Source organism: Marmota marmota, unplaced genomic scaffold, assembly GCF_001458135.2.
Source record: "Marmota marmota marmota unplaced genomic scaffold, marMar, whole genome shotgun sequence".
Lineage (NCBI taxonomy): Eukaryota > Metazoa > Chordata > Mammalia > Rodentia > Sciuridae > Marmota > Marmota marmota.
Genome location: NW_026000153.1, coordinates 3593337 through 3606087, shown reverse-complemented (window position 1 = coordinate 3606087; position 12751 = coordinate 3593337). Strand labels below are relative to the sequence as shown.

The following is a 12751-nucleotide window of genomic DNA, read 5'->3' as shown; positions in this document are numbered from 1 at the left end:
TAAAAAATGTGTCTACTCTTTGTTCCAGGGAAAATAGTCAAGATATACTCAAAAGATACACACAAATATTTATTGCAATGGAAACATTTATGATCACTAAACAGAAAAAGCACATAACAAAAAGAAAGTATAATACAATCCAATTTTATAACAAAAACGTAGGAAAGGTCTGGAAAGTACACATTGGTGTTAAGAAGGTTGCATGCTAAATGGTGGAAATATGAAGACTTTAATTTCTTGTTTTATTCAAAAACAATTCCCAAAAAATAAAGCTTTGCTTTTATGGGAGCCTGTCTGAGAGAAATACAAAAAAATAAAAGACCATTGGAAATTTATCTTAATATTGTAAAATGCATGACAAAGGCTTCAATTTCTTCCTATGTAAAAGCTTCCTTCAAAACAACAAAAAGCAAACACTCCAGGCATAACAATGATAAAGGACTTGCTCCGATGATTCACATACACAAAAGATACGTGACAAATGAATATGAAAAAAAAATCAGCATAGATAACGGAAGAAATACAGGTAAGTTGACAAGATTTTAACTATCAGCTTTTCAAAAATTTAAAAGAGAGATAATACCTTGTATGGATGTGAGTATAAATTGATAAACATTTTATAGAATAACATTATATCAAAATGCATAAAAACCTTAAACTAATGATTAATTTAGTTAAATTTAAATCTTATTTTAGACACTGCAGAATTAAATGTAGATCTTTTTATCTTGCAATGATACTTCTTTTTTTTTTTTTGCAATGATACTTCTAAGAAATTGTTTTCAATTTGAAATTGAACATATACACAAAGATCTATATAAAAGTATGCTATTGAAATAATCTACAGAAGAAGATGGATTCATAAAATATTAAGCATGGTGTTGTAAATATATGCTTATTGATATAGAAAGATATTTGTGATATAAATGATAAAAGTTTACTATAAAACCATATGTGTAATATACTATTTCCATTCTAGAAATATAGCTATATAAAGGAAAAGTCTAGTGGGATACCCCATGCAATCTTTCCAATGCATGGAATTAAGGATGCTGTTTTCTTTTCATATATCTGTATTTATGCTTTTTTTTCTATAATGGTATATATTGAAATTCTATCTACAAATTATTTTGTCATGGTAAGAACATTTTGTAAAAGTAACCTGAAGCCCATAGGTGTCTTTCCCAAGGACATGAAAGAGTCAGCATGGAAACCAGGAGTATTGAGTCAGTTCTCACCCAGCGAGCCCACAAGCACACAAGTGCTATTCTCTTGCTCCATGTTCATGGACACAGATGGTTTCGTGGCAGGGAGCACTGGACCTTCTATACAAAAGTGTTTGGAGGATTTTCCTTACTGCCACCAGTCCCAGCACCACTACTGTCCAACTTTTCCCCATCCATGAGAAGATAGCTCAAGCGGAACGCAACCCCTCATGACATTCTTTCCTTTGTGCATTTATCATATCCTGTCTTGTACACAGTTCCACATGGACTCATTTTCTCTTCCTTAATACATACACAATGTCTACTTCTCAGCAAGCACTGGACAGGTAGCTGTTGAGTTAATGATGAACACAGAAGTGAATGAATGACATATTGCTGAACTCTGGAGCAAATCAGCAAATCCAGTGAGCCAAACCAAAATTTTTCTCATCAGTTTTAAGTCAATTTGTTTTCAGCAATCCCAGCCGGGGACAATGGCATGTATCTCAAGTCCCAGCTACGTGGGAGGCTGAGGCAGAAGGATCACATGAGCTAAGGTGATAGAGGCTAGCCTAGGCAACGTAGTCAACATTGTCTCAAAACAGAACAAAACAAAATAAGACAATAACACACACATACACACACACGCAAAATAGCAATCCTTATTCTCAAAATTTGATTTTTTATCACCCCAATTTTTATTGTTTGAGTTTAGTAAGAATTATAACAAGTAACATAGATAATTTTTGTGACGTCATCTATCTCAGTTTCATATTTTAAATAATATGAATCCATTTTTACCTCAACAAAGGCAAATTTTCATTAACTAAATTTGCTTTAACTTGGACCTCAGACATGTCATAACAAGATAGTATACACGTATTATAAATGATCCTATTTGTATGTTTCCAACATTTAGGAAAAAAGTTAAAGGTGGTTCTTGTTTTTTATATTAGTGGTGCCATTTTGTATAAATAAACTTTTCATAAATCAATGAATAAAATAAATGTCATATAGGCATCATTGTTTGGATAGACCTTTTCAGAAGGATTCTATAAATAAACAAAACAAGTAACCAGCCATCACTTGTACCCATTGCAAATTTTGCTATATCAGATTTTCTAAAAAGTTAAGGCATTTGGTTTTATCTATCATGCCCTTGGGTTAAAAAAAAAAAAAAAAAGGTAGCAAAATGCATTCACAGCCTGTGTATGAAAGTGTGTATAGATCAAACCACTGCCAAGAATCAGAATTTCAGAAGACAAATCCCAGACTTGCGGCGACCACCACTCCTTCCTTGGGTGCAAGAAAACAAGCCTTTCCAGAGGAGATTCGTGCAGGCTCCAGGCTCCAGCGCTGTTCTAGTCCAGGCCCTCAGTTTTTTTGTTTTGCTCCCTTTCTGCTTTTTCTTGGAAGGGTCTCAGGTCCCCTGAAAAGCCGCCCTTTCGTGCCTTTGTCAGCTTTAACTTGAGGCCTGGCTTTCCACTAGCACAAGGCCCTCCCTGCAAGATTCATTGTCTCTTGCCTGCCTGCCAGGAGTCCTCTACTGGGACTGCTTTCTACTGTCATTAGGAGGTAATTCGCAGCCCAGCTGGAAACGCAGGGCTTCTGATGGCAGATAGGCCGGCCACATGCCACGAGCACTGCCTCCAACCTGCAGTTCCTCTGGGGTTGCTGTCAGGGACACGTGCATGACAATTTTGTTATCTAGGCAGAAAGTGTGGTAGGGTTAAACTGCAAGTGTCACCGTGTCACCGGGTTCTCTGCTGAGCCCAAGACAGGCATTCCCTATCAGTGATAGCTGCAGCAGGCCAGGATCAGCCTGTCCAAGCAGCCTGCTTTCTGCAAACGGTGGTGTTTACAACATATCACAGGTGGCCGCCAGGGCTGGGGCTAGCATTCTCCCTGAGCTTGCAAGGAACAAAGAGTGCCACTAAAGATGCACATGGAGGAAAGAGCATGACAAAACGTCCTGTGACTTCAGAGACGCCTTTGCAACAACATGAAGTCGCGCTGTTCATTAAAAGAGTTAAACTTGGAAACTAGACTTTGATGCAATATGTTGTTTCCATTCTTGGAAATACATTCACAAGGAGCTAATAAATAATCCATGAATGCTAATCTTTTTAAGTCATTTCAAAGGCATGAAGTCAGCCTCAATAATTGTGAATGCAATGGCTCAAACTCAACTCCATTAAAATGTGAAGGTGTGAACTGATTAGAGCCACTCAACTGCTTTTGATAGAAGTCTTAAATTCAAATGTCACATCATTTGTTTTTAGCAAATGGAGTAATTACAATAATATTTTCTTCATTTTTAAGGTCAGATCTCTTAAATTCTACATGCTTGTGCCTGATTTAAAGGCAGACAGAATCATTTTCCTTGCATCCATTAATTAACTGTGCATGTTGCTTAAAGGTAACAGCCACTCTTATTTTCTCGGAAGGAGAAATAAATAAATATTCCAGTTGTCTAGCTATGAGGTTGGAAGGGAGAGTTATAACATGACTTCATTTTAAATATTATTAATGAAACTGAAATTAGCCTCATTTCCTACCTTCAGTACTCTATTCTTTCAGAGAAAAGGTAGATTTTGTTTATAGTAAAGATATTTTTCTACTGCTGCAGTTAATCAAACGTATTGTGATCTTAAATTTTAAAAAAAAACTTAAGAAAGGATTCACTCAATGATAAATACTTTTTAAAGAGAGCCTTGTATCTTTACTACTCCAAACAAATTTTGGAAATGTCTCTTGTAGAAATTGTTGGTGTATTGACAACTGTATGTATTTTTCTTGGGTTTTGGTATATACCTGAGAAATTTCACACAGGAGAAAACTATACAAGATTTTTTTGTTTCAAGTGGAAACAAAAAATGAGCCAGGGAGGGTAAAAAAAGGAACTGATCTCTGCTTACTATAAATTAAAAGGTTTCCTTCACTTCCTACATCCTGGCTATCAGGAGTTAAGCTCCGGATGTCAGTCACCATGCAGAAGTGAAGTGATGGGGCCGGAAGCAGTCAATCCATTTGTTTAGGACAGTCTGGTTATAGCTGGACCCCCAAACCTCCAGATGCACCACTGTTCTGTGTAGTCAAATACTTACATTTCCTGTGAACACGCAGCTGCCTATTTATTCTCTGGATTCTACCAAAACAAAGGGATTAAGAGCCATTCATCAAAGCCAGGTACTACTGGCCACAGAGAAAGACCACGCCTTAAACCACTTGCTTGGCAGGGTTCTAACCCGGGATGCCTATTGGAATCACTGAGCAGCACCTTCCAAAATGCATATCTATAGAGATTCTGATCCAGGTTCTGGTGAAACCCAGATGTAGAAGTCCTCTGGGTGATTCTGCTATGCTGCTCTGGAGAGGAGCCATGAATGTTTTCTTTTTGTCTTTTTATGTATTAAAATAAAAACATAGATGAGAGCAGGAGTGGAGATATGGGTATAGGGTCATATGACTTGGAAAGTTTTCACACAGGCTAGCCGAGGCTCAGGAGACAACACTCTAATAGAAACTAGAGCAGGGCCTCAGTGTCTCGAAGCTCTGGATTCAAGTCTGTTTATCTTGGGTGGGTAAACTCAGACCCACAATGTATCTTCTCATAGACCACATTTCTCATCTTTAACACAGGATAGTAATACTATCTCCTTCCTAAGACTGTCATGAGGAATTAAATGGCTGAATGAACAGAAAACAAAGGCAATTTATGTGATGTTTAGCACATAATAAAGGCTAAGCAATTATTAATCCTGGATTTGTAGACTGTCTACAAATGGTTTACAGGGATGGAAAGAATTTTAAAGTTCTTCTGATCCAATCCCTCTCCAGCATATCACCCACAGACCCTTGGAAGCTTGAATTTGTTGGCTTGGAGTAGGAATTATGAAAGACATGCTTAGAGAATAGTAAGAAGACTTTGATTTGAGAGGAGTGTCTGAGGATAAGCCTGAGAAAAGATTTTGAATGCCATTGTAATCAACAAAAGAGTCAATAAAGATAAAGCTTCAGAGGTGGGTGCTCTAGGTACTAAGCATCAATTTAGGACCTGAACTCAGCCCACAGGGAAGAGGAGACTGATGATATTGAGGACAGTTACGGGTTTGAGTGGAATGGGTATAGGGTCACATGGCCTTGACCTTCAGAGACAGAATAGAAGGAAAGAGGGAGACTTTGGAGTGTAAAGAATGAATTGAAGGATTACAAGATGAAAGAAAAGATGGAGTTACTTCTGTGATTTTGAGTCTGAGCAGAATGCTTTATGTGCTTAGTACAGACCCTGAGGAAGAAATTTTCTGCAAGGATTTTTAAGGTTGTGTAGTCTTCTTAGGCTATAGTAATTTGATTTCGATTATTCCTCTGGCAGGAAATTAATCACCTACATCTAGACTTATAACTGAATTCATATGCATAAGAGTGTAATCAACAGCAGCCAGTGTTTGCTGAACACTCACTGTGTGTATGTGTGCCAGGATTGAATTAACTTACTGAGTCTTCATAATAACCCTAAGAGTTAGAAATGATGGTATCCGCATTTCACAGATGAGGAAACTAAGGCACTGAAAGGCCAAGTGGTTTTTGAAAGCTATCTATTGAGTTAGAGGGGAGTGAGATTTGAACTTGGGCAACAAGGTGGCTCCAGAATCCTGGCCTTTGATCCCTGGGAAGGGATGAGCACAATTTGCACAACATCTTCAGTTAAATGGTGATCTCAACGAATTTCATAAGCAGGGTTCTTTCTTTCAGTGCACAGCTGACCCTGAGACCCCATTAGCAATTTAAAAACTGTTTCAACCAATAGTCAAAGAGGAAGTGGAGTAAAGCTTATCTGAGGGATCAGAGAAGCAGCTTTGTAATATAACACAGATTTTTCTCTTAATAAAATATAAAATTTGTTTTGTTTTTTTTTTGCTTAGCTCATGCATACATTAAAAAGGAATCCCACCACCAGTTAAACTCCACATCATGTACACCCACAAGAATGGGATCCTAATTAGAATAAGTTACACTCCATATATTGTATAATATGTCAAAATACACTCTTCTGTCACGTACACATAAAAAGAACAAATAAAATAAGGAATAAGAAAAAAAAAAAAAGGAATCCCAGAGGCTTGGGAGCTGAGGAGGGAGGATCACAAGTTTAAGACCAGCCTCAGCAACTTAGTGAGGCCCTGTTTCAAAATAGAATATTAAAAAATGGGCTAGGGATACAGCTCATTGGTTAAGTACCCCTGTGTTCAATTCGTGTTACAAAAAAGAATAAAGAAAAAGGACCACATGGATAAACACCAACCTATCATAATATATTCCTGAAGGGTAAGGTGAATGGGCATAAGAGTCTTTTGGAATATGGGTTGTAAAAGGGAAATTGTTCATGTTTTCCTCTATATACCACCAGTATTGTTTGAATCTTTTATAATGATATTGTATTTGTGTCCTTTTTTCTCCCAGTACTAAAGATCTATCCCAGTGCCTCACTCATGCTGGGCAAGCACTCCCCTACTGAGCTGCATCCCCAACCCTGGGTATTATTTTCAAATTTAAAAATGAGTTTTAAAAACTATATAGAAATAGATATTTTAGGTGCTTAAGCAGAAGTAAGAAAGTCATGGTATCCAATAATACAAACACATTTTTACAGTTAGTATTCTAAAGATAACAAAATAATTTCAATATGATTAAATTTCTCTCTCTCTCTCTCTCTCTCTCTCTCTCTCTCTCTTTTTGTGTACACAGATGTATAGGCATTTCAACAAGATGGCAGGACATGACTATGTATAGCAGGCTACTTAATTATCTCTCATTTCATTGAGGAAGGAATCTCATAAAACCTTCATGTATTTCAGGAAGCAAATCTACAAAATTTGGTAGATACAGAAAAAATAATATAGTATCAGGATAAGGCATCTAACTCTAAAGTTTGTTTTTAAAAGGCAGTGAATGGTTACATGCCTGGTGTCTGTTACTGGGTTTCTATAGACAGTACCTGTAACTCTACATAGCTTCAGAAATAAGGCTCCCTGCATGCCAAGGGATGGCAAGACTTCAGAAAAAGAAAATGCTCACTTGCAATGTATTGGTTTTCTCAGGTCAGTTTGCAAGATGTGAGCAAAACAAAATCAGGTCTGGTTTGCTTGGGACAGTCCTGGTTCACCCCTCTGTCCTGTCTAGTATTCCTAGTGCCCCCTTTCACTCTCCAAGGTATCTGAATGGGTGAAGCAGATATGATATTTGTATATAATGGAATGCTTTTCTTTTTTGAAAGGAAAACCTGTCATTTGTGATCACATGGATGAACCTGGAGTGCACTGCGCTGAGTGAAATAAGCCCAATACAGAGTCAAGTATGATCTGCATGATCTCATTTGTATGAGGAATCCAAGAAAGTTGGCCTTGAGAAGCAGAGAGCCAAGGGTTGGCTAGGGAAGTTGGAGAGATGTTGGTCAAAAAATATAAAATTTTGGTTCGGAAGAATAAGTTCAAGAAACTTTTGTGCAATTTAATTAATAACAATGTGTTGTGTTGTGTTCTTGAAAATTATAAAATAAACTCAGATTTTCAATCACCACAAAAAAATGCTATGTATATGAAGTAATGTGCATGCTAATTAGCTCAAGTTACCTTTACATTTGTGAAGATTTCAAAACAACACGTTTCCCAGGCTAAATATATAAAATTTTTATGTCTCAATTAAAATAAGTTTTTAAAAAGGTTCTAGATTTGGGTAATAAATATAATAAGTTATAAGGTCATCTTAGACTAGAGGAAAATCTTATCTGAACAGAACCAATGAAAGGCCTTCTTCCCCAGGGCAGGGGAGGGCCCCATCCAGGCCCACAGGCCCTGCACACAACAGCCCTGGTCCTTTTCTGGTCTTGTTATTCCTACGCAATTGCAGAAGCATTTTAGTCCTCTTATTTCAGCTTAGGGTGCACTCAGTCCTCCACCCTTTCCCATCCTCCTTTCCACTCTCTTTATCTAAGGCCAGGACCAATCCCACTGGTCTCAGAAATTTACCCCTCCCCATTGCCCTGCTCTAGGTGGATGAAGTTTCTCATCAGAACTCAAACTTCTGGTGAGTTCCCAGAATGGAAACTGAGGTCTCCAGGGATTTTATAACAATGTTGGAGAAGTTAAGCAATCTTCTAGAGTACAGTGAAGCTAGGTGTATAGAGAAGACAATGGACCAAACTTTGACTCCAACACATTATGCAAATAAACAGGTATGGATGCAGAGGTGATAAAAGAAACACACATGAGTGTGCATGATGCACATGCATGAAGCATGGCATGTTTTCTGGGTGATCAGGTGCTTAATAAAAATAAAAGGGAAACAGATATCGCTCTGGACTTTTCTGAAAAGCAGTAGCTGCAGAGGTAAAAACTTGAACTGTGAATGCAGACACACTGAATTTGCAACACAGCTCAGCCACTAACTGTGTAAACCTGCTTTATTATCTGAGCAATGGGAATAATAAAAGCTCCCACTTGGAAGCATGGTTGTGAAATTTTGAAGATTAATGTGATACTGTGGATAAAGTAACCACAGTAATTATTCAATAAATGTTAGCTAGTATTGCTATTATTATAGATAGACTGTGACAACATAATGATAAAGGTACATTGTGACCTTAAAAGAATATTTTAGTGAAGCATCGTACATGCTACATAAATGTTAATTGTTATTATTATTACAATTTTTAGTTCAAGCAGTGTACAATTTATCACTACAATGGCAAGAAACTGCCGGCCTGGTTCGAGACAGTGGGTTTGCCACCCTGCTCTATCTCCTTGGTTTCCTCTCCATGTGTCGTGAGTGGGCTGCTGAACACCAGGGTGATGTTGAATCTGTTATTCCTGGGGATGGCCTCCTCCGAGACTCTTACCCACCTGGAAATTACAAGAGGACCTTCACTACAAATGCAATGACTGCTTCAAGGAGAATTCTCCAGAATTCTTGTAGCTTGACCTTCGGCTCTTTCTAGAAGGAACTCAGGATCACTTCTGATGCAAAACGAGAGGGAAAGAGGGTACCAGAGTAATTTAATACTGAGATTTTCCCCACTGTACAATTTTACCCCATCATCCCTAAGGAGAGCCCTTTTCTGAGGGCACTATTCTGTTTGCTTCATAGCTTGGTGGCATATACAGTAGCAATTTTATACTGATAAAATGAAGGCTCTAAAAATTAGATGGTAGCTGTAAATTTTTAATGGGTACTTCTTACCATTTACACTCCTCCCATGTGCACTCAGCCTGGGACAGCTCAACCCTTCAGGCAACTCACAGCTGGATTTGCAACAAGATTGACTCACAAGTGGTGGCTGCCAAAGGCACCAAGAACTGGGCAAAGAAGCCCAGTCAACCCATTTCCCAGGCTTCATCACCAGTTTCTTTCTGCCACTGTGGAGAACCCATCCTCCCTCAATGCCCCAGGCCCCAGCTGCCTGGGTTCCAATCCCAGCTTTCTGCTCACCAACTGTGAGACCCTGGGCAACAGCCCACTTCTGTCAGCCTCCCTCTCCTCATCTATGAGGTAAGACTCATTGGAACAGTTATGGGGATCAGATGAAATAATGCATGGGAGGACACTGGATGTACCTAGTGACTACATATTAAATAGCAAGCACCCACCTTTTCATTATTGAGAAGACTGGCTTCCCTGAGCACCTGTGTTTTAGTTAGCTTTTTCACCGCTGCCACTGAAAGACCTGACAAGAACAATTAAAGAAGGAAAATTTCATTTGGGGGCTCATGGTTTCAGAGGTCTTAGTCCATAGATGGTCAACTCCATTCCTAGGGACTGAGGTGAGGCAGAACATCATGGCAGAAGAGCATGGTGGAGGAAAGCTGCTCCGGATGTAGAACCAGGAAGCAGAGAGAAAGACTCCCCTCACCACAGACAAAATGTAAATCCCAAAGGCACGTCCCCAATGACAACCTCCTTAGAGTTAAGCCACATCCTACCTGCTTTGAGTTACCACCCACTTAATTCTTATCAGAAGATTAACTTACTGATTAGGTTAAAGTTCTCATAACCCAGTCATTTCACCTCTAAATTTTCTTTCATTGTCTCACACATGAGCTTCTGGGGGACACCTCATATCTAAACTATAATGGCTCCTTTGTGCCACAGTCTGCGATAGGTGCTTTGCTTGGGTTATCTCATTGAGTCTTCACAATCCTGAAGGGTAGTTATTGTCATCCCCAGATAGATAAGAGGGAGCTTAGATTTAAGGCTAAAGCCATTTTCCCCTGACCCATGGGTGTGGAGTATAGAACTGGAATTCCAGACTGGCTGATCTCCAGATCCGGCTCTTCCTACCATATCTGCCACAGAGGGGCCTCATAAGTCACATTAGGCCCTCTCCTGAAACTTCAGGGTCTGCGGGTCCCTTTACAGGAGCAGCACAGCAGGGTCAGCTCTGGGCTCTGTGGTTTCACTGAAACCATTTGCCAGACAGGACATGAGGTATGAGATACTCGTGTTACCAGCCTGGCTTATCTGCTTTGGGACAGAGCCTTCCTGGCTCAGCCCTGTGGGGTCATGACTTGGCACAATTACAGCAACCACAATGAAACCACTGGCTTTGTCTAGAAGCCACCCAGGTCAGGAACCTGAGGGGAAACAGGATGGGGCCTTGATTCATATTTCAGGCTGAAGATGGAGTTACCTCTGAGCCCCAGCTTCCCAGTTGGATTTATCTAGTAAAAATATCTCTCTTTTTATTATGTTGGTCCTTTCATCAATTCAGGCATCGAAAACTGAAAGACAATGATTTTTCCTCTGTTATACGTTGCTCATTCTGCTATAAATGGCAGCCCTGGGGACTCCTGTCCTACCTATAGTGACTGCTGATGGGGAAATGTGGCCGCCATTCCCCATTTTTTTCAGTCCCATACCTGGATTTTTCTCTAGGGAAATGCTCCTTCCTTGCTTTTAGTCCTTGATCTTTGGGTGTCTACCTCCCAGGCTCAAGGGTGAGCACAGGACTCAGCACGGGCCAGTCAGAGCATCCAGTTGAGCTGACCAGAGGGTTGGTTCAGAACTAGACGTTGGTCCACACAGATGGAAGAACCTTCTTTAGGACTTCTCAAAATCATTTCAAGTTGGTACCATCAGGGAGGGATTAGAGAAGATTTTCATTTGTATTTACATGCCTCCTGACATGCTACAGGGTTCCCCAGGAGGTACATGCCCCCATTCTGAGAAGTAAGACCCTACAGGTAAATTTCAGCTCCATATGAAGTCCTTTCCAATTTGATTTAAGTCCATCTATTCAGCCCTATTGCTTGCCATACTGAGTTTTTTTCTCATTTCTGGAATAAACCATGCTGTATCACTCCCTGGATTAGGCACAAATTGTCCTCCTTGACTGAAATGGCTTTCCCCTTCTAAACCTAGAAAATTCTATCCATACACTTATCTAGAACCCCAAATGGTGTCTCTCTCAGATGTGTAGTCGCTCTCTTCTTGGCTAGAGCACATACCTTGACCTTGACTTGTCTGGTTCCCTCTTCTTCATGGGACTATGACCACTTCCTAAGCACTTCTTAATCCCTAGGAGTGAACACAAGGTGTGAATAAGTTTATGGATGAATAGATACATGGATGGATGTATGGATGGATCACTGAGCTTAGAAAAATCAACTCATGCAACTGCCATAGCACCTGTCCCAGGAGGCATCATATTTATATCTCAGTAATGGTAAGTAATATTTAACCTGGTTCTTAACATGGGCATAATTCTACTTATTAATTGCTTCATTTCATAACAATTAATTTCACTATCTATGCCCTTTAAACTCTTGAAGAATGTTTAAAAAGAAAAACTGAGCCAGCTACGCTTCTCCCTGTTTTACCTGTTTCCCAACATCAGCCCGTGAAGAAGTCAATCATGAGATGTGCTATGAAGGAAGCAGACTACGTGCCCACCAATCCCATTTACTTTCCCTCTTGGCACACTGGTAGATGATATTTCCCAGCCTCCTTTTCAGTTAAACGTGACCAGGTGACAGAATTCCCTCCTGTGGCCATGAACAAAAGTCCAAGTTCAACTCATCAAAACCACTGATGTGAGATCCTGCCTGACCAGAAATGAAGGGCTCTGAGGTTCCTAAAGGGTGATGTAGATTCAAGATGAGGGCTCCTGAGTCCCTGAATCCACATGTGGCGACCCACTGCTGAGTACCCACTGCCAGCATGTATTGGACTCGGCTTGGAAATAAGAAATAGTTTATACTCTTAAACCCACTGTGCAAGAGCTGGCTTTCACAAACCAGTTGTAAACACAGTCATCATCTAAAGCTAAGGTATACACATTTATAATTAAATGCTTTATATTTTCAAAAGAACTACTGATTATTCAAAACTCATCCCATTCTAATAATTTTATTTTATTTTACTATTAAATACTACTGTTGAATTTACATTCAAGGAAATACTATGTAATGGAAGTGTTACAAACTTTTTTCTCCCAACTCTGCATTCAATAATGTAATGTTGGTAGCTTGAAATCAAACACAGTGGCAGTA

At 39.4% G+C, this 12751-nt stretch overlaps 1 long non-coding RNA gene across 1 annotated transcript; it reads right to left on the bottom strand.

The window, feature by feature from the left end:
• Positions 1 to 791: 791 nt before the first annotated feature.
• On the bottom strand, positions 792 to 11852 carry LOC125611505. Its single transcript, XR_007341664.1, has 4 exons — positions 11708 to 11852; positions 9851 to 9927; positions 9107 to 9220; positions 792 to 1556 (listed from the first exon to the last, which is right to left on the bottom strand). It is a non-coding gene; the product is annotated as an uncharacterized LOC125611505 (long non-coding RNA).
• Between the last annotated feature and the right edge of the window lie 899 nt (positions 11853 to 12751).